The sequence below is a fragment of the Primulina tabacum genome, chromosome 10, assembly GCF_025594145.1.
Source record: "Primulina tabacum isolate GXHZ01 chromosome 10, ASM2559414v2, whole genome shotgun sequence".
NCBI lineage: Eukaryota > Viridiplantae > Streptophyta > Magnoliopsida > Lamiales > Gesneriaceae > Primulina > Primulina tabacum.
The window spans coordinates 29,941,730-29,960,673 of NC_134559.1; the positions used below are offsets into that span (position 1 = coordinate 29,941,730).

General features: G+C 37.1%; 4 non-coding genes and 1 pseudogene across 4 annotated transcripts; all 5 read left to right on the forward strand.

The window, feature by feature from the left end:
• The first annotated feature begins 275 nt into the window (after nt 1–275).
• On the forward strand, nt 276–394 carry LOC142515340 (5S ribosomal RNA). Its single transcript, XR_012811192.1, has one exon. It is a non-coding gene; the product is annotated as a 5S ribosomal RNA (ribosomal RNA).
• Nucleotides 395–1,049: 655 nt separating this feature from the next.
• LOC142513759 (5S ribosomal RNA) lies at nt 1,050–1,167 on the forward strand. Its single transcript, XR_012809688.1, has one exon. It is a non-coding gene; the product is annotated as a 5S ribosomal RNA (ribosomal RNA).
• Nucleotides 1,168–1,849: 682 nt separating this feature from the next.
• Nucleotides 1,850–1,968, forward strand: LOC142511721 (5S ribosomal RNA; annotated as a pseudogene).
• Nucleotides 1,969–3,226: 1,258 nt separating this feature from the next.
• Nucleotides 3,227–3,345, forward strand: LOC142508228 (5S ribosomal RNA). Its single transcript, XR_012806453.1, has one exon. It is a non-coding gene; the product is annotated as a 5S ribosomal RNA (ribosomal RNA).
• Nucleotides 3,346–5,836: 2,491 nt separating this feature from the next.
• LOC142510300 (5S ribosomal RNA) lies at nt 5,837–5,953 on the forward strand. Its single transcript, XR_012808422.1, has one exon. It is a non-coding gene; the product is annotated as a 5S ribosomal RNA (ribosomal RNA).
• The last annotated feature ends 12,991 nt before the right edge of the window (nt 5,954–18,944 follow it).

The window sequence follows — 18,944 nt, forward strand, 5'->3', positions numbered from 1 at the left end:
TCATGACCCGGTTCTGTTCGGAAGGGTATGACGCAAATTACTTCGGAGATGGTTAACTCATTAAAAACAATTATTTCGATTGTTTTAGCCATAATTTACGTAAACGGTCGCGACACGCGGACTTCCCAGGGAGGTCACCCATCCTAGCTCTGCCATCACGCCAGAATGCTTAACTTCATGGTTCTGATTGGGCGAGAGCAGTGCCGCGTGTTCTCCATCGCCGCCCGCGCCACACGTACTCGAGGGATATAAGAATAAACGTCCCACTCAATGTCGGGTTCGATCATACCAGCACTAATGCACCGGATCCCATTAGAACTCCGAAGTTAAGCGTGCTTGGGCGAGAGCTGTACTAGGATGGGTGACCCCTTGTGAAGTCCTCGTGTTGCACCCCTTTTCGTGTTTTTCTATTTTTGATTACCTGTTGACAGACGATTTTCGGCTCAAATCATCTGAATCTAGATCGAGAGCAGATAAGACAAGTGAAATCAACTTAGCTCGGGCACTACCGGATTTGGACAAAATTGTAGTCTAATTTAATTGTAAACGGGCAAATGAATGAGACTCGTTACTCCGCAATGAGCTGGCGAGATTTTAGCCGAATTCCTTCTCTAACACCCTTTAATTTGCGGTTTTCAGCTTCTGTTAAGCTTTTGTTTCCTCTAGAAATCCGTTTAGAAAGTCAGACATTCAATTCCAGTTCCATTTTATCGTATCCCAGGCATAATAATAGCTTTACATTCGCTATTTTCTTCTTCTTATTTTTTTTCAGTTTTCTGGGAACATTTTTACGATTTTTGTTGTCGTGAGCTGGTTCTGTGCGGAAGGGTATAACGCAGATTTCTAGACGGTTAACTCATTAAAAAAATTATTTCGACTGTTTTATCCATAATTTACGTAAACGGTCGCGACACGAGAACTTCCCAGGGAGGTCACCTATCCTAGCTCTGCCATCGCGCCAGAACGCTTAACTTCATGGTTCTGTTGTCAATCGCCGCCTGCTTCACATGTACTCGAGGGATATAAGAATAAACATCCCACTCAATGTTGGGTGCGATCATACCAGCATTAATGCACCGGATCCCATCAGAACTCCGAAGTTAAGCGTGCTTGGGCGAGAGCAGTACTAGGATGGGTGACCCCTGGGAAGTCCTCGTGTTGCACCTCTTTTCGTGTTTTTCTATTTTTGATTACTTATTGACAGACGATTTTCGGCTCAAATCATCAGAATCTCGATCGGGACCAGATAAGCCATGAGAAATCAACATAGCTCGGGCACAGCCAGATTTGGACAAAATTGTAGCCTAATTTGATTGTAAACGGGCAAACAACGAGACTCATTGCTCTACAATGAGCTGGCGAGATTTTAGCCGAATTCCTTCTCTAAGACACTCTAATTTGCGATTTTCCGCTTCTGTTGAGCTTCCGTTTCCTCGAGAAATCCGCTTAGGAAGTCCGAAATTCGATTCCGGTTCCATTTTATCGTATCCCAAGCATAATAATAGCTTTATATTCGCTATTATCTTCATCTTATTTTTTTTCTATTTTCTGGGAACATTTAGCGATTTTTGTTGTCGTGAGCCGGTTCTGTGCGAAAGGGTATGACGCAGATTACTCCGGAGACGGTTAACTCATTAAAAACAATTATTTCGACTGTTTTAGCTATAATTTACGTAAACGGTCGCGACACGAGGACTTCCCAGGAAAGTCACCCATCCTAGCTCTGCCATCGCGCCAAAACGCTTAACTTCTTGGTTCTGATTTTGCGAGAGCAGTGCCGCGTGTTGTACATCACCGCCAACGCCGCACGTACTCAAGGGATATAAGAATAAACATTCCACTCAATGTCGGGTGCGATCATACCAGCACTAATGCAATGGATCTCTTTAGAACTCCGAAGTTAAGCGTGTTTGGTCGAGAGCAGTACTAGGATGGGTGATTCCTTGGGATGTCCTCGTGTTGCACCCATTTACGTGTTTTTCTATTTTCGATTACTTGTTGACAGATGATTTTCGGCTCAAATCATCTGAATCTCGATCGGGACCTGATAAGACATGTGAAATAAACGTAGCTCGGGCCCTGCCGGATTTGGACAAAATTGTAGGCTAATTTGATGGTAAACGGGAAAACAAACGAGACTCGTTACTCAGCAATGAGCTGACGAGATTTTAGCCGAATTCCTTCTCTAAGACCCTCTAATTTGCGATTTTCCGCTTCTGTTAAGCTTCCGTTTCCTCGATAAATATGTTTAGGAAGTTTGAAATTCGATTCCAGTTCCATTTTATCGTATCCCAGGCAAAATAATAGCTTTATATTCGCTATTTTCTTCTTCTTATTTTTTTTTCTATTTTCTGGGAACATTTATAGATTTTTGTTGTCGTGAGCCGGTTCGGTGCGGAAAGGTATCACGCAGATAACTCTGGAGACGGTTAACTCATAAAAAAAATTATTTCGACTATTTTAGCTATAATTTACGTAAACGGTCACGACACGAGGACTTCCCAGGATGGGCGACCCCCTGGGAAGTCCTCGTGTTGCACCTCTTTTCGTGTTTTTCTATTTTTGATTACTTGTTCATAGACGATTTTCGGCTCAAATCATCTGAATCTCGATCGGGACCAGATAAGACATGTAAAATCAACGTAGCTCGGGCACTGCCGGATTTGGACAAAATTGTTGGCTAATTTGATTGTAAACGGGCAAACGAACGAGACTCATTACTCTGCAATGAGCTGACGAGATTTTATCCGAATTTCTTCTCTAAGACCCTCTAATATGTGATTTTCTGCTACTTTTAAGCTTCTGTTTCCTCGAGAAATCCGTTTAGGAAGTCCGAAATTCGATTCCGGTTCCATTTTATCGTATCCGAGGCATAATAATAGCTTTACGTTCGATATTTTCTTCTTCTTATTTTTTTTCTATTTTCTGGGAACATTTAGCGATTTTTGTTGTTGTGAGCCGGTTCTGTGCGGAAGGGTATGACGCAGATTACTCCGGAGACGGTTAACTCATTAAAAACAATTATTTCGACTGTTTTAGCTATAATTTACGTAAACGGTCGCGACACGAGGACTTGCCAAGGAGGTCAGCCATCCTCACTCTGCCATCGCATTAAAACGTTTAACTTCATGGTTCTGATTGGGCGAGTGCAGTGCCACGTGTTGTCCATCGCCGCCCGCGCCACACGTAGTAGAGGGATATAAGAATAAACATCCCACTCAATGTCGTGTTCGATCATACCAGCACTAATGCACTGGATCCCATCAGAACTCCGAAGTTAAGTGTGCTAGTGCTAGGGCAGTACTAGGATGGGTGACCCCCTGGGAAGTCCTCGTGTTGCACCCCTTTTCGTGTTTTTCTATTTTTGATTACTTGTTGACAGACGATTTTCGGCTCAAATCATCTGAATATCGATCGGCACTAGATAAGACATGTGAAATCAACGTAGCTCGGGCTCTGTCGGATTTGGAAAAAATTGTAGCCTAATTTGATTGTAAACGGGTAAACGAACGAGACTCTTTACTCCGCAATGAGCTGGCAAGATTTTAGCCGAATTCCTTCTCTAAGACCCTATAATTTGCGATTTTCCGCTTTTGTTAAGCTTCCGTTTCTTCGAGAAATCCGCTTAGGAAGTCCGAAATTGGATTCCGATTCCATTTTATCGTATCGCAGGCATAATAATAACTTTACATTCGCTAATTTTTTTTCCTATTTTTATTCTATTTTCCTGGGAACATTTAGCAATTTTTTTTGTCGTGAGCCGGTTCTGTGCGGAAGGGTATGACGCAGATTACTCCGGAGACGGTTAACTCATTAAAAACAAATATTTCGACTGTTTTATCAATAATTTACGTAAACGGTCGCGACACGAGGACTTCCCAGGGAGGTCACCCGTCCTAGCTCTGCCATCGCGCCAGAACGCTTAACTTCATGGTTCTGATTGGGCGAGAGCAGTGCTGTAATGATCATGGGCCATTAGGCTGAACCAACAAAGGCCTCTGCCCATACCCACGCACCACTACTGGTCATGGGTCGTTAGGATGGTCCAGCATGGGCCGAGGCCTTTGTTGGTTCAGCCTAATGGCCCATGATCGTTACAAAAAAAGGCGCCTTTTTTTGTAACGATCATGGGCCATTAGGCTGAACCAACAAAGGCCTCGGCCCATACCCACGCACCACTACTGGTCATGGGTCGTTAGGATGGTCCAGCATGGGCCAATGCACCGTCACTCATAGAATATCTCACCCCTGGTAAGTGGTTTCTTTCTCCTTCCCTAACACTTGAACCCAGGACCTCCAGACTTAAGTACCTAGATTCCTAAGTGTTGGTACCAGTTGAGAATTTAGTCTTTTTATATTATTTTAGCCCTTATGAACCACGACTCGACCCCCGTGAACCATTTTTTAATTTTCCCAAGTTTTAAAAACTCTAATGACCCAAAATCTTCGACCCCGAGCCATCTCTTGATTTTCACGAGTTACCCCCGAACCATGTTGATCCAAAACTTGACCAACATCCTAAAGTACCCTACTGGACCCATATATCCCACGGAAAACACCCCTAACCAAAAAAACGTGCCCCATACTCCTCTACCATAAGCTGGCCGAGAAATCCTTGTTGGACAAGGACTCTTGATCAAGCTTCCCTGCCCCTACCAACGAACCCAGCCACCAAACCAACCTGTTGTGCACTCCCTAAGGACCCTAAGGACTCGACCTGACCTAGCCCAGGTCCCCTGGACCATGCCCACCAGCCTGCAACAAGCCCAGAACCCTACACGCAATTCCCCTTGATTCTCGGGTGGGAGTCATAGCTTGCTAGGACTCCTTCCCAGCCCTTGAATGCGAGTCCTAGCATGGCTAGGACTCTCTCCCTAACTCACCCATGACCTTGGTTAACCCGTGGAACCAGCCAACCAAGCCCTAGCCCCTGCAACAATAAAACCGAACCCCTTTGCTCCATGACAGAAGGTTGCTGCACAGCTTGTGTTCTATTTCGTGTGTGGTGTTAAGGTGATTATCTAGGACTCTAAATCCCGTGTAAAATCATGCCTAAACATAACCTATATCATGGGAGCTCGTATATACATGTAAAGGACAAAAGTTTGAATCAAAATCATGCTTGGAATTTCATGGATTGCATAAAAACGAAAATAATTCAAAGTGTCACTTGTTTCCCAAAATTTTTATGCATAAAAATATAATATGATGTGATGATGGTTTGAAGGGAAGAATATGTGAGCCTATGCGTAATTTACGCACGAAAAACCATTGACGATGACGAAGAACGGAGCAAGAACCTTGGCTAAGACTTTCCCTTGGCAACGCTCGAAAGTTTGCCTCAATTTTTAAGAATGTGTGTGCCGTGTAATCTAGGTATTTTCAGAATTGTGGCCGTGTGCTTTTGAAATAATCGTAGGTTTATGGGAAAGGTTTACATATTATATACTTAATTAAACACTAACAAGGCTTTAGGCCTATTAAGCCCCTAATTAAGCCCATTAGTCTTTAATTAGAATTAAATAAAATGTTAGTAAAGTTTTGGTAAAAATAGTTTGGGAATTAAATAGCGGGGTTGTCAAAAAATTCGTATTTTTTTATTGAAAAACCCACACCGATAAAATTTACGTCCCAACGTATAAAATCAACATGCAAGTATCGAAATTTAAGGGACCAAAATGCAATATTTCAAAAGATTGGGGACCTAAGGGCAATTTACGAACGTTTAAGGGCTGAATCAAAATTTTCGAAATAATATAAGGATTTATTTGTTGTCCATCGCCACCCGCGCCACACGTACTCGAGGGATATAAGAATAAACATCCCACTCAATGTTGGGTGGGATCATACCAGCACTAATGCACCGGATACCATCAGAACTCGGAAGTTAAGCGTGCTTGGGCGAGCAGTACTAGGACGGGTGACCCCCTGGGAAATCCTCGTGTTGCACCCTTTTTTGTGTTTTTCTATTTTTGATTACTTGTTGACAGACGATTTTCGGCTCAAATCATCTGAATCTCGATCGGGACCAGATAAGACATGTGAAATCAACGTAGCTCGGGCACTGCCGGATTTGGACAAAATTGTAGCCTAATTTGATTGTAAACGGGCAAATGAACGAGACTGATTACTCTACAATGAGCTGGCGAGATTTTAGCCGAATTCCTTCTTTAAGACCCTTTAATTTGCGATTTTCAGCTTCTGTTAAGCTTTCGTTTCCTCAAGAAATCCGTTTAGGAAGTCCAAAATTCGATTCCGGTTCCATTTTATCGTATCCTAGGCATAATAATAGCTTTACATTCGTTATTTTCTTCTTCTTATTTTTTTTTCAATTTTCTGGGATCATTTAGCGATTTTTGTTGTCGTGAGCCGGTTCTGTGCGGAAGGGTATGACGCAGATTACTCCGGAGATGGTTAACTTATTAAAAACAATTATTTCAACAGTTTTAGCTATAATTTACGTAAACGGTCGCGACACGAGTACTTTCCAGGGAGGTCACCCATCCTAGCTCTGGCATCGCGCCAGAACGGTTAACTTCTTGGTTCTGATTGGGCGAGAGCAGTGCCGCGTGTAACGTCCCGAAAATCGAAAAGTCCACATAAACCACATGCATGCAAATTATTAAATTCTTTGGTATTTCATTAAATTATTTTAAAGCATAAAATGTATTTTTATTTTATTAAATTGTGTTTAATTATTTTTATGCATTTTATGCATAATTCATGCATGGTAGAATTTATTCCATAGATTTTATAAGTTCATGCATTAAGGTTTTTAAGTTGCATTTCGCTCTTGAACGAGGATCAGAGACCGGAGAATTTTCAAGAAAATTATTTTTATTACACGATTAAGTTCTATTAATTAATACAAGATGTTTTAAAGGTATTTTTCAAGAATTGAGATTTATTGGGTATTTTTATCTGCAGAATTTTATTTTTACCCGGTAAGCAAATTTTATCGAATCAGGGGACTTTTTGAGGGTTCGGCTAATATTTTCAAAAACTTTTCATCACGAAATATTTTTCGGGAGTGTGTTTGGACATAATGAGACTACTTTTAAGCTTGTTGGGCTTAAAATCCTTTTTAAATCTTTAATTAGAAACTTATGGCCTATTATATTTTAATTAACTACCTAATAAATCCCTATGGACCCACTACACCTAACATTACCCTCCCCAATCATCCGACACCCTCACTCCCATCTCAACATTTTCATAGACATCCCAGCAGCTGAAAGCACGGCCATTTCCATTCAAGGCGTAATAAAATTCTCCGACTTGATTTCCGACGCTCGTTCTTCGGTTTTCTAGCGAAATATTTTAACCAGGCACGCTCTATATCATTCTTCTGCATCATACACGTTTTATATACTGAGTTTGGTGTTCATGCATGAAAAGTTTCGATCCAAGCTTGTCTATGGAAGATCTTTGATTTTCTTGTGTTTATTGCATTCTTTTTGTTTCAAGTCTCACATTTTCTTGAATTGTGCAAGGAGGCTGCCGTTTTGTTGATGCTAAGGGACTGTTTAGAGCAGGTTAGTGGAGTCATGAGGCTGGTGTAAGGTTCGGTAGGTTTGGAGTGAAGGCCGAGATGTGTAGCGGCTTGGGGTTTCTCGTTTTCTTTGTCTAGATCGGTGGGTAGGTGAAGTCTGGTGGTGCAAGGGCGACTCTAGACCTTGAATAGACTCTGGTGGGTCTGAACCATGGTCTGGAAATGCACGAACGCTGCTGGTCTTGTCCTAGAAGCCGCAAGGGAAGAGTTGGACGAGTTGGGTTCGATTGGTGTTGTGGGGAGTGTAGCGATAGGGTGATCTACGCCTGATGCATGAGGCTGATGGCGTGGGTGCAGTAGGTTCAGGGGAGCCCTATGGTGGTCTAGGAAAGGCTGAGACGTGCCTGGTTCCATCGGTGTTGGGCTAAGACGCGAGAATAGGGAGGTAGTGTAGTAGGGTAGGCGAAAGGGGAAGAGGCTGATTTCCAGCATCTTGTAAGCCCTGATCGAATGGTTTAAGCGACGGGTCTGGATGTTTATAAGACCTTTTAAGTGTTTATTAGGTGTGGTAAAAAGTTGGGAAAAATACGGTTAAGTTTCGAGTCGATTCGGCTTAAAACCAGGACACCGGTCCAAGTTTTAAAACAATTCGGTTAAGTTATAAAATGGGCTCGAGTTTACGTCTAGGGATGCTTTTAAATATGTTTTGGGATATTTTAAGGAATTTGGTAAGCTTCGGATCAAAATAATGAGTTTTGGATTTAATCCGGGATTTAGTCGCAACACGAAACGTTAATTACAGAATTAATTGAAACGCTAGATTTAAGCTTAATTAAATTATGAAAAATTATATTTAAAGTCAAATAATTATAAGAAGTATAAGTTTTTAATTTGGGAATTTTATGCTAAGGTTTGGTTTAATTCGGGATTAAAGCGCGTTAATATGTTATGTTTAAAAATTAATTTAAAATTCATCGATTTAAGCCAAATAAAATATGGGAAAATTTTTGTAGGCTTAAATAATTATTTGGGACATGTTAGAGTCAATGGAATTAAGAAAATGTCAAAAACGTGAAATTTTACGTCTAAGGGCAAAATGGTAATTTTTGGGTTTACAGGGGCAAAATGGTCATTTTGCACCTGGGGTTAGATGTTGGTCCTGGCAGCGCCATGAGCACAAATTTACTATATTTTAAAGTTTATGCATCATGATCACGATTTTTAAGATTTTATGAAAATATACGTTGCATGCTTGGTTTAAAGGAAAAAATACGTATATGCATGTTTTTATTAAGTGGTGAATATCATGATGTTTTTGAAGGATGGGAGTTGGTTGTGACTGACGATGTATATGTATACGATGATAGGATTGGAGATATCGTGAGGGAAAAGGCCCTAGAGGGAGCCTGTTTACGGGAGAAGGCCCCAGAGGGAGCCCGACGATCGTATTTCCATTGACATGATATGAGATATGATGAGCTGAGGCCAAGGCTCAGTGGACGGATAATGCTGTCGCTGATGTCTCCGTCGCCGGGTACCACGATTTTATAGATGGATCCATCGATAGAGCTGATACGATAGAGCTGATACGAAAGTCACAACTAATGAACTGAATTTAGTTAAAAGAAAATGTTTAAGTTTATGATGACATGATTAATACGATATGATTTGATACGACATGTTTATATTCATGTTTTTAAAGTTTATGAAAGGTATGTTGGCATTATGATTTTACAATACACGTTTATGTTATGCTTTTAAGTTAATGAAAGATATGTTGAGTATGATATTTTTCACTGCTGTGTGCTATGTATATGTACTTGTTATTCCTGGTATAGGTGTGTTGATTCTTTAGACTCACTAGGCGTGTGTGATGCAGGTGAGCCAAATGTTGAGGAGACTATAGGTGCCGAACTCTGAGTAGGCAGACCTGGTGCGATGACACGACCCGAGGACCACATGTTTTCCGCATTACGATTTATGAGATTGAGAGGAAATGAATATTTTCACACGTTGATGATTTTAAGATTTTTATTAGTTTATGTTTTCGTATGATTGTAGATGAGTTTGGTTATTTTTTTTACTGTCAAATTATTACGATTATTTTAAATGTTATTTCGAAAATGCGAGCTTTTATTTAAAAAAAATGTCCAGTAGAATTTTAAAAATGAGTGAGACGTTACAGTTGGTATCAGAGCAAGGGCCATGTATAGGGTTGTGCCACCGCCAGTTTCTGCAGCTCAGTCTTCAAGCCTCAAGTCTGTAAGTTTTTATGATTTCAATGTTTTCAATGTTTTACTCATATCACCTGCATGTTAACATGATTTACGCTTTATGATGATTTATTGTATATTTTAACTGCTTTTATGATTTAAGGATTTACTGTTTTAAAAACTAGATTAAATTGCATGTTGGTTACGTTTGGAATTGGACGTGTCTAAGAATTCGAATATTGGTCTTTAGGAGAAGTGGATAATGATTTGATTATACCGATTTTTAGGTTAGAAGTACTGATGTTCTACTCTTTGGGGTAATAAGTTAATCTTGGAAGTTATGAATGCTTTTGGGACTTGTAGAATTTCTTAGAAATTATTGATAGTTCGTGGTTGCTAGTTGAATTAATTTTTGATGAATCCATACAAGGATTAATGATTCGAAAACTACGACGATCTTTGTAAGTATAAAAACGTAGAATTTATTTAGGATGCATGCTCTACCTAATGGGACCTAAGGATTTAATTGAATTGATTGAGAATTTAAAGGACCTAATTGTAATAACCAATAATTGAGGACCTGAGTGCAACAATAAAATTCTAAGGGACTATTTCGAATTTACCAAACTTTGGGATTAAATTTTTAGTTTTGAGAATTTTAAGGTTTAATGAGGCCAAGTCGAAAATTTTATGGAAAAAAAATGCAAATTTCGAGGAGTTATAAAGCCAAAATTGTAATCTTTGACAATTTTAAGGACCAAATTGTAAATTTTGAAATTTTGAGGATTAAAATTCGAACTTTTGAGGAACACTTGGGTAAAATCAGTAATTTTCAAGGTTATGAGAATTGATCTTGGGTCTAATAAAGTTAAGATTATTGAATTTTATGTTACGAGAAACCTATAAAATGGGATTAGGAACGCCAAGAACTTATGGGTAATTTTTGGATTCTCGAGATTAAGAACAAATTCGGATAATATTCGAGGAAAGTAAGAACTAATTTTGAAATTTTTAAGAAATTTAGGGATTTGTTTAGCAGTAAGTGAGAATTAAATGGTTTAAATGATAAGACTTTTCGGTTATTTGAGCTTGAAGAGATAATTAGAACTTGGTTATAATCTGGATTATAATGTAATAAGGAATGACAATCAAGGGCATTGTAGGATGATTCAATATTGGGCTTGAAAATCTAAATGTTAATGGAATAAGACAATGGAAAAAAATTAAGAATTTAGAGTGATAACAATTTAAGGTAAAGTGATCATTTAGTCAAGTTACAAGATTAGACATTAAGTTAACTTATTTTTGAGGACTTAAGGTTTGATGTAGCATAAGTTTTAATCATGATCTTAAGAGTTAAAATTATATCTTTGTTGGAATTTAATTTTTCTAGAAAGTTGGGTATGTTTGATGGTTAGGTTACTCGATAGATGCATGTAAGAATTGAGGTACACACCTCGTCTTGAGGAATTTTTGGTAAGTTATTAAGAAACTTGAGAATAAGTGAATATGTGTGTTGGAATTATGTTATCTAATACTATTTGGGTCGCGTAAGCTTGAATTTTAAGTTTATGGAATACGTGTTCATACGAAATTTTGGGTGAAAAAATAATAATAATAAAAAAAAAGAATTAGTTGTGTTCAACATAAGTTATCAATTAATGAATATTAAGATTTTTATCGAGTGAGAAATCTAAAAAGCTTGATATGGGGATTCTAGAACTCTATGGAGTATAAGTGAAGTTGATTTATTAGAGTTAGTCTAGGGCTCCCATGGGATGACTTAATAAGTTTTATACGCTAGTATGTATGAAGCATTGAGAATACGTAAGAATGCAACATTCATTTCAACGAGGAAAGTCCAAGGGCCTTAAGCCTCAACTAAATTGTAATTGGGAAGAAAGTAGTTTAAGCATGTGATTGATGATAGAAGTGTTTTATTAATTAGTAGAAGTTCGATAGTTTTATGGATTAACGCTACTCGAATTTAAAGATTTGCAACAATTTAATATTTGGGATGTACTTGTAAATAATTAAGTTACGTAAGTTTGGTGCTATAAGATAAAGATTCGATTCAAGGATCTTAGGCGAATATCATTATGGGCTTTAGATAAGGTTTAACTTTTAAGTGTATCACCGAAGATATAAGTCGATCAGTAAAATCTTGGTGTTAAAATTTCTTAAGTTGCATAAATGATAATGTAATAAGTTGATGAACATTACGGGTATAGTATAAGAAAAGTAAGACGAAATAAAATTCGAACTGCCATTTCTAATATTGGGAAGTTTGAGAAAAGTCGGAATTTGAGGCATGAGTAGAATAGAACTAAGTCGCAATAAGTCGTTCTAGGTTGCAATTCGCAAATAAGGATTTCAATTAGGCAAAATAATTAGGATTGAGGAGACATAAGTACATCCTAAGATTTATTATTTTATCACAGTAGCGCAGCGGAAACGTGGAATATTGAGATTCTAGAATTAAGAGTCTAAACTTTGTGATTATCAAGGATAAGCGAATTTCGCGGACGAAATTCAATTTAAGGGGGGAAGATTGTAACGTCCCGAAAATCGGAAAGTCCACGTAAACCACATGCATGCAAACTATTAAATTCTTTGGTATTTCATTAATTCTTTTAAAGCATAAAATTTATTTTATTTTATTAAATTGTGTTTAATTATTTTTATGCATTTTATGCATAATTCATGCATGGTAGAATTTATTCCATACATTTTATAAGTTCATGCATTAAGGTTTTTAAGTTGTATTTCGCTCTCGAACGAGGATCAGAGACCGGAGAATTTTCAAGAAAATTATTTTTATTACACGATTAAGTTCTATTAATTAATATAAGATGTTTTAAAGGTATTTTCAAGAATTGAGATTTATTTGGTATTTTTATCCGCAGAATTTTATTTTTACCTGGTAAGCAAATTTTATCGACTCGGGGATTTTTTTGAGGGTTCGGCTAATATTTTCAAAAACTTTACACCACGAAATATTTTTCGGGAGTGTGTTTGGACTTAATGAGACTACTTTAAGCTTTTTGGGCTTAAAATCCTTTTTAAATCTTTAATTAACAACTTATGGCCTATTATGTTTTAATTAACTACATAATAAATCCCTAAGGACCCACTACACCTAACATTACCCTCCCCAATCAGCCGACACCCTCAATCCCATCTCAACATTTTCATAGAAATCCCAGCAGCTGAAAGCACGGCCATTTCCATTCAAGGCGTAAGAAAATTCTCCGACTTGATTCCCGACGCTCGTTCTTCGGTTTTCTTGCGAAATATTTTCACCAGGCACGCTCTATATCATTCTTGTGCATCATACACGTTTTATATACTGAGTTTGGTGTTCATGCATGAAAAGTTTCGATCCAAGCTTGTCTATGGAAGATCTTTGATTTTCTTGTGTTTATTGCATTCTTTTTGTTTCAAGTCTCACATTTTCTTGAATTGTGCAAGGAGGCTGCCGTTTTGTTGATGCTAAGGGACTGTTTAGAGCAGGTTAGTGGAGTCATGAGGCTGGTGTAAGGTTCGGTAGGTTTGGAGTGAAGGCCGAGATGTGTAGCGGCTTGGGGTTTCTCGTTTTCTTTGTCTAGATCGGTGGGTAGGTGAAGTCTGGTGGTGCAAGGGCGAATCTAGACCTTGAATAGACTCTGGTGGGTCTGAACCATGGTCTGGAAATGCACGAACGTTGCTGGTCTTGTCCTAGGAGCCGCAAGGGAAGAGTTGGACGAGTTGGGTTCGATTGGTGTTGTGGGGAGTGTAGCGATAGGGTGATCTACGCCTGATGCATGAGGCTGATGGCGTGGGTGCAGTAGGTTCAGGGGAGCCTATGGTGGTCTAGGAAAGGCTGAGACGTGCCTGGTTCCATCGGTGTGGGGCTAAGACGCGAGAATATGGAGGTAGTGTAGTAGGGTAGGCGAAAGGGGAAGAGGCTGATTTCCAGCATCTTGTAAGGCCTGATCGAATGGTTTAAGCGACAGGTCTAGATGTTTATAAGGCCTTTTAAGTGTTTATTAGGTGTGGTAAAAAGTTGGGAAAAATACGGTTAAGTTTCGAGTCGATTCGGCTTAAAACCGGGACACCGGTCCAAGTTTAAAACAATTCAGTTAAGTTATAAAATGGGCTCGAGTTTACGTCTAGGGATGCTTTTAAATATGTTTTGGGATATTTTAAGGAATTTGGTAAGCTTTGGATCAAAATAATGAGTTTGGATTATCCGGGATTTAGTCGCAACACGAAACGTTAATTACAGAATTAATTGAAACGCTAGATTTAAGCTTAATTAAATTATGAAAAATTATATTTAAAGTCAAATAATTATAAGAAGTCTAAGTTTTTAATTTGGGAATTTTATGCTAAGGTTTGGTTTAATTCGGGATTAAAGCGCGTTAATATGTTATGTTTAAAAATTAATTTAAAATTCATCGATTTAAGCCAAATAAAATATGGGAAAATTTTTTGTAGTCTTAAATAATTATTTGAGACATGTTAGAGTCAATGGAATTAGAAAATGTCAAAAACGTGAAATTTTACGTCTAAGGACAAAATGGTAATTTTGGGTTCTAGGGGCAAAATGGTCATTTTGCACCCGGGGTTAGATGTTGGTCCTGGCAGCGCCATGAGCACAAATTTACTATATTTTAAAGTTTTATGTATCATGATCACGATTTTAAGATTTTATGAAAATATACGTTGCATGATTGGTTTAAAGGAAAAATTACGTATATGCATGTTTTTATTAAGTGGTGACTATCATGATGTTTTTGAAGGATGGGAGTGGTTGTGACTGACGATGTATGTGTATACGATGATAGGATTGGAGATATCGGAGGGAAAAGGCCCTAGAGAGAGCCCGTTTACGGGAGAAGGCCCCAGAGGGAGCCCGAAGATCGTATTTCCATTGACATGATATGAGATATGATGAGCTGAGGCCAAGGTCAGTGGACGGGTAATGCTGTCGCTGATGTCCCCGCCGCCGGGGTACCACAGTTTTATAGATGGATCCATCGATAGAGATGATACGATAGAGCTGATACGAAAGTCACAACTAATGAATGAATTCAATTAAAAGAAAATGTTTTAAGTTTATGATGACATGATTTATACGATATGATTTGATACGACATGTTATATTCAGTTTTAAAGTTTATGAAAGGTATGTTGGCATTATGATTTTTTCAATACACGTTTATGTTATGCTTTTAAGTTAATGAAAGATATGTTGAGTATGTTATTTTTCACTACTGTGTGCTATGTATATGTACTTGTTATTCCTGGTATAGGTGTGTTGATTCTTTAGACTCACTAGGCGTTGTGTGATGCAGGTGAGCTAAATGTTGAGGAGACTATAGGTGCCGAACTCTGAGTAGGCAGACCTGGTGCGATGACACGACCCGAGGACCACATGTTTTCCGCATTACGATTTATGAGATTGAGAGGAAATGAATATTTTCACACGTTGATGATTTTAAGATTTTTATTAGTTTATGTTTCGTAGATTGTAGATGAGTTTGGTTATTTTTTTACTGTCAAATTATTACGATTATTTTAAATGTTATTTCGAAAATGCGAGTTTTATTTAAAAAAAATGTCCTAGTAGAATTTTAAAAATGAGTGAGACGTTACAGTTGGTATTAGAGGAAGGGCCATGTATAGGGTTGTTGCCACCGCCAGTTTTGCAGCTCAGTCTTCAAGCCTCAAGTCTCGAAGCTTTTATGATTTCAATGTTTTCAATGTTTTACTCATATCTGCATGTTAACATGATTTACGCTTTATTGATGATTTATGGTATATGTTTAACTGCTTTTATGATTTAAAGATTTAATGTTTTAAAACATAGATTAAATTGCATGTTGGTTACGTTTGGAATTGGACGTGTCTAAGAATTCGAATATTGGTCTTTAGGAGACGTGGATAATGATTTGATTATACCGATTTTTAGGTTAGAAGTACTGACTGTTCTACTCTTTGGGGTAATAAGTTAATCTTTGAACGTTATGAATGCTTTTGGGACTTGTAGAATTTCTAAGAAATTATGATAGTTCGTGGTTGCTAGTTGAATTAATTTTGATGAATCCATACAAGGATTAATGATTCGAAACTACGACGATCTTTGTAAGTCTAAAAACGTTAGAATTTATTTAGGATGCATGCTCTACCTAATGGGACCCTAAGGATTTAATTGAATTGATTGAGAATGTTAAAGGACCTAATTGTAATAGCCAATAATTGAGGACCTGAGTGCAACAATAAAATTCTAAGGGACTATTTCGAATTTACCAAACTTTGGGATTAAATTTTTAGTTTTGAGAATTTTAAGGTTAATGAGGCCAAGTCGAAAATTTATGGAAAAAAATGCAAATTTCGAGGAGTTATAAAGCCAAATTGTAATCTTTGACAATTTTAAAGACCAAATTGTAAATTTTGAAATTTTGAGGATTAAAATTCGAACTTTTGAGGAACACTTGGGCTAAAATCAGTAATTTTTCGGGTTATGAGAATTGATCTTGGGTCTAATAAAGTTAAGATTATTGAATTTTATGTTTACGAGAAACCTATAAAATGGGATTTAGGAACGCCAAGAACTTATGGGTAATTTTTGGATTCTCGAGATTAAGAACAACTTTGGATAATATTCGAGGAAAGTAAGAACTAATTTTTGAAATTTTTAAGAAATTTAGGGATTTGTTTAGCAGTAAGTGAGATTAAATGGTTAAATGATAAGACTTTTTCGGTTATTTGAGCTTGAAGAGATAATTAGAACTGGTTATAATCTGGGTTATAATGTAATAAGGAATAGACAATCAAGGGCATTGTAGGATGATTCAATATTGGGCTTGAAAATCTAAATGTTAATGGAATAAGACAATGGAAAAAAATTAAGAATTTAGAGTGAATAACAATTTAAGGTAAAGTGATCATTTAGTCAAGTTACAAGATTAGACATTAAGTTAACTTATTTTTGAGGACTTAAGGTTGATGTAGCATAAGTTTAATCATGATCTTAAGAGTTAAAATTATATCTTTGTTGGAATTAATTTTCTAGAAAGTTGGGTATGTTTTGATGGTTAGGTACTCGATAGATGCATGTAAGAATTGAGGTACCCACCTCGTCTTGAGGAATTTTTGGTAAGTTATTAAGAAACTTGAGAATAAGTGAATATGTGTGTTGGAATTATGTTATCTAATACTATTTGGGTCGCGTAAGCTTGAATTTTAAGTTTATGGAATACGTGTTCATACGAAAATTTTGGGTGAAAAAATAATAATAATAATAATAAAAAGAATTAGTTGTGTTCAACATAAGTTATCAATTAATGAATATTAAGATTTTTATCGAGTGAGAAATCTAAAAAGCTTGATATGGGGATTCTAGAACTCTATGGAGTATAAGTGAAGTTGATTTATTAGAGTTAGTCTAAGGCTCCCATGGGATGACTTAATAAGTTTTATACGCTAGTATGTATGAAGCATTGAGAATACGTAAGAATGCAACATTCATTTCAACGAGGAAAGTCCAAGGGCCTTAAGCCTCAACTAAATTGTAATTGGGAAGAAAATAGTTTAAGCATGTGATTGATGATAGAAGTGTTTTATTAATTAGGTAGAAGTTCGATAGTTTTATGGATTAACGCTACTCGAATTTAAAGATTTGCAACAATTTAATATTTGGGATGTACTTGTAAATAATTAAGTTACGTAAGTTTGGTGCTATAAGATAAAGATTCGATTCAAGGATCTTAGGCGAATATCATTATGGGTTTGAGATAAGGTTTAACTTTTAAGTGTATCACCGAAGATATAAGTCGATCAGTAAAATCTTGGTGTTAAAATTTCTTAAGTTGCATAAATGATAATGTAATAAGTTGATGAACATTACGGGTATAGTATAAGAAAAGTAAGACGAAATAAAATTCGAACTGCCATTTCTAATATTGGGAAGTTTGAGAAAAGTCGGAATTTGAGGCATGAGTAGAATAGAACTAAGTCGCAATAAGTCGTTCTAGGTTGCAATTCGCAAATAAGGATTTCAATAGGCAAAATAATTAGGATTGAGGAGACATAAGTACATCCTAAGATTTATTATTTTATCACAGTAGCGCAGCGGAAACGTGGAATATTGAGGTTATAGAATTAAGAGTCTAAACTTTGTGATTATCAAGGATAAGCGAATTTCGCGGACGAAATTCAATTTAAGGGGGGAAGATTGTAACGTCCCGAAAATCGGAAAGTCCACGTAAACCACATGCATGCAAATTATTAAATTCTTTGGTATTTCATTAAATTTTTTAAAGCATAAAATTTATTTTTATTTTATTAAATTGTGTTTAATTATTTTTATGCATTTTATGCATAATTCATGCATGGTAGAATTTATTCCATACATTTTATAAGTTCATGCATTAAGGTTTTTAAGTTGCATTTCGCTCTCGAACGAGGATCAGAGACCGGAGAATTTTCAAGAAAATTATTTTTATACACGATTAAGTTCTATTAATTAATATAAGATGTTTTAAAGGTATTTTTCAAGAATTGAGATTTATTTGGTATTTTTATCCGCAGAATTTTATTTTTACCCGGTAAGCAAATTTTATCGAATCGGGGGATTTTTTGAGGGTTCGGCTAATATTTTCAAAAAATTTACACCACGAAATATTTTTCGGGAGTGTGTTTGGACTTAATGAGACTACTTTTAAGCTTGTTGGGCTTAAAATCCTTTTTAAATCTTTAATTAACAACTTATGGCCTATTATATTTTAATTAACTACATAATAAATCCCTAAGGACCCACTACACCTAACATTACCCTTCCCAATCAGCCGACACCCTCAATCCCATCTCAACATTTTCATAGAAATCCCAGCAGCTGAAAGCACGGCCATTTCCATTCAAGGCGTAAGAAAATTCTCCGACTTGATTCCCGACGCTCGTTCTTCGGTTTTCTTGCGAAATATTTTCACCAGGCACGCTCTATATCATTCTTCTGCATCATACACGTTTTATATACTGAGTTTGGTGTTCATGCATGAAAAGTATCGATCCAAGCTTGTCTATGGAAGATCTTTGATTTTCTTGTGTTTATTGCATTCTTTTTGTTTCAAGTCTCACATTTTCTTGAATTGTGCAAGGAGGCTGCCGTTTTTTGATGCTAAGGGACTGTTTAGAGCAGGTTAGTGGAGTCATGAGGCTGGTGTAAGGTTCGGTAGGTTTGGAGTGAAGGCCGA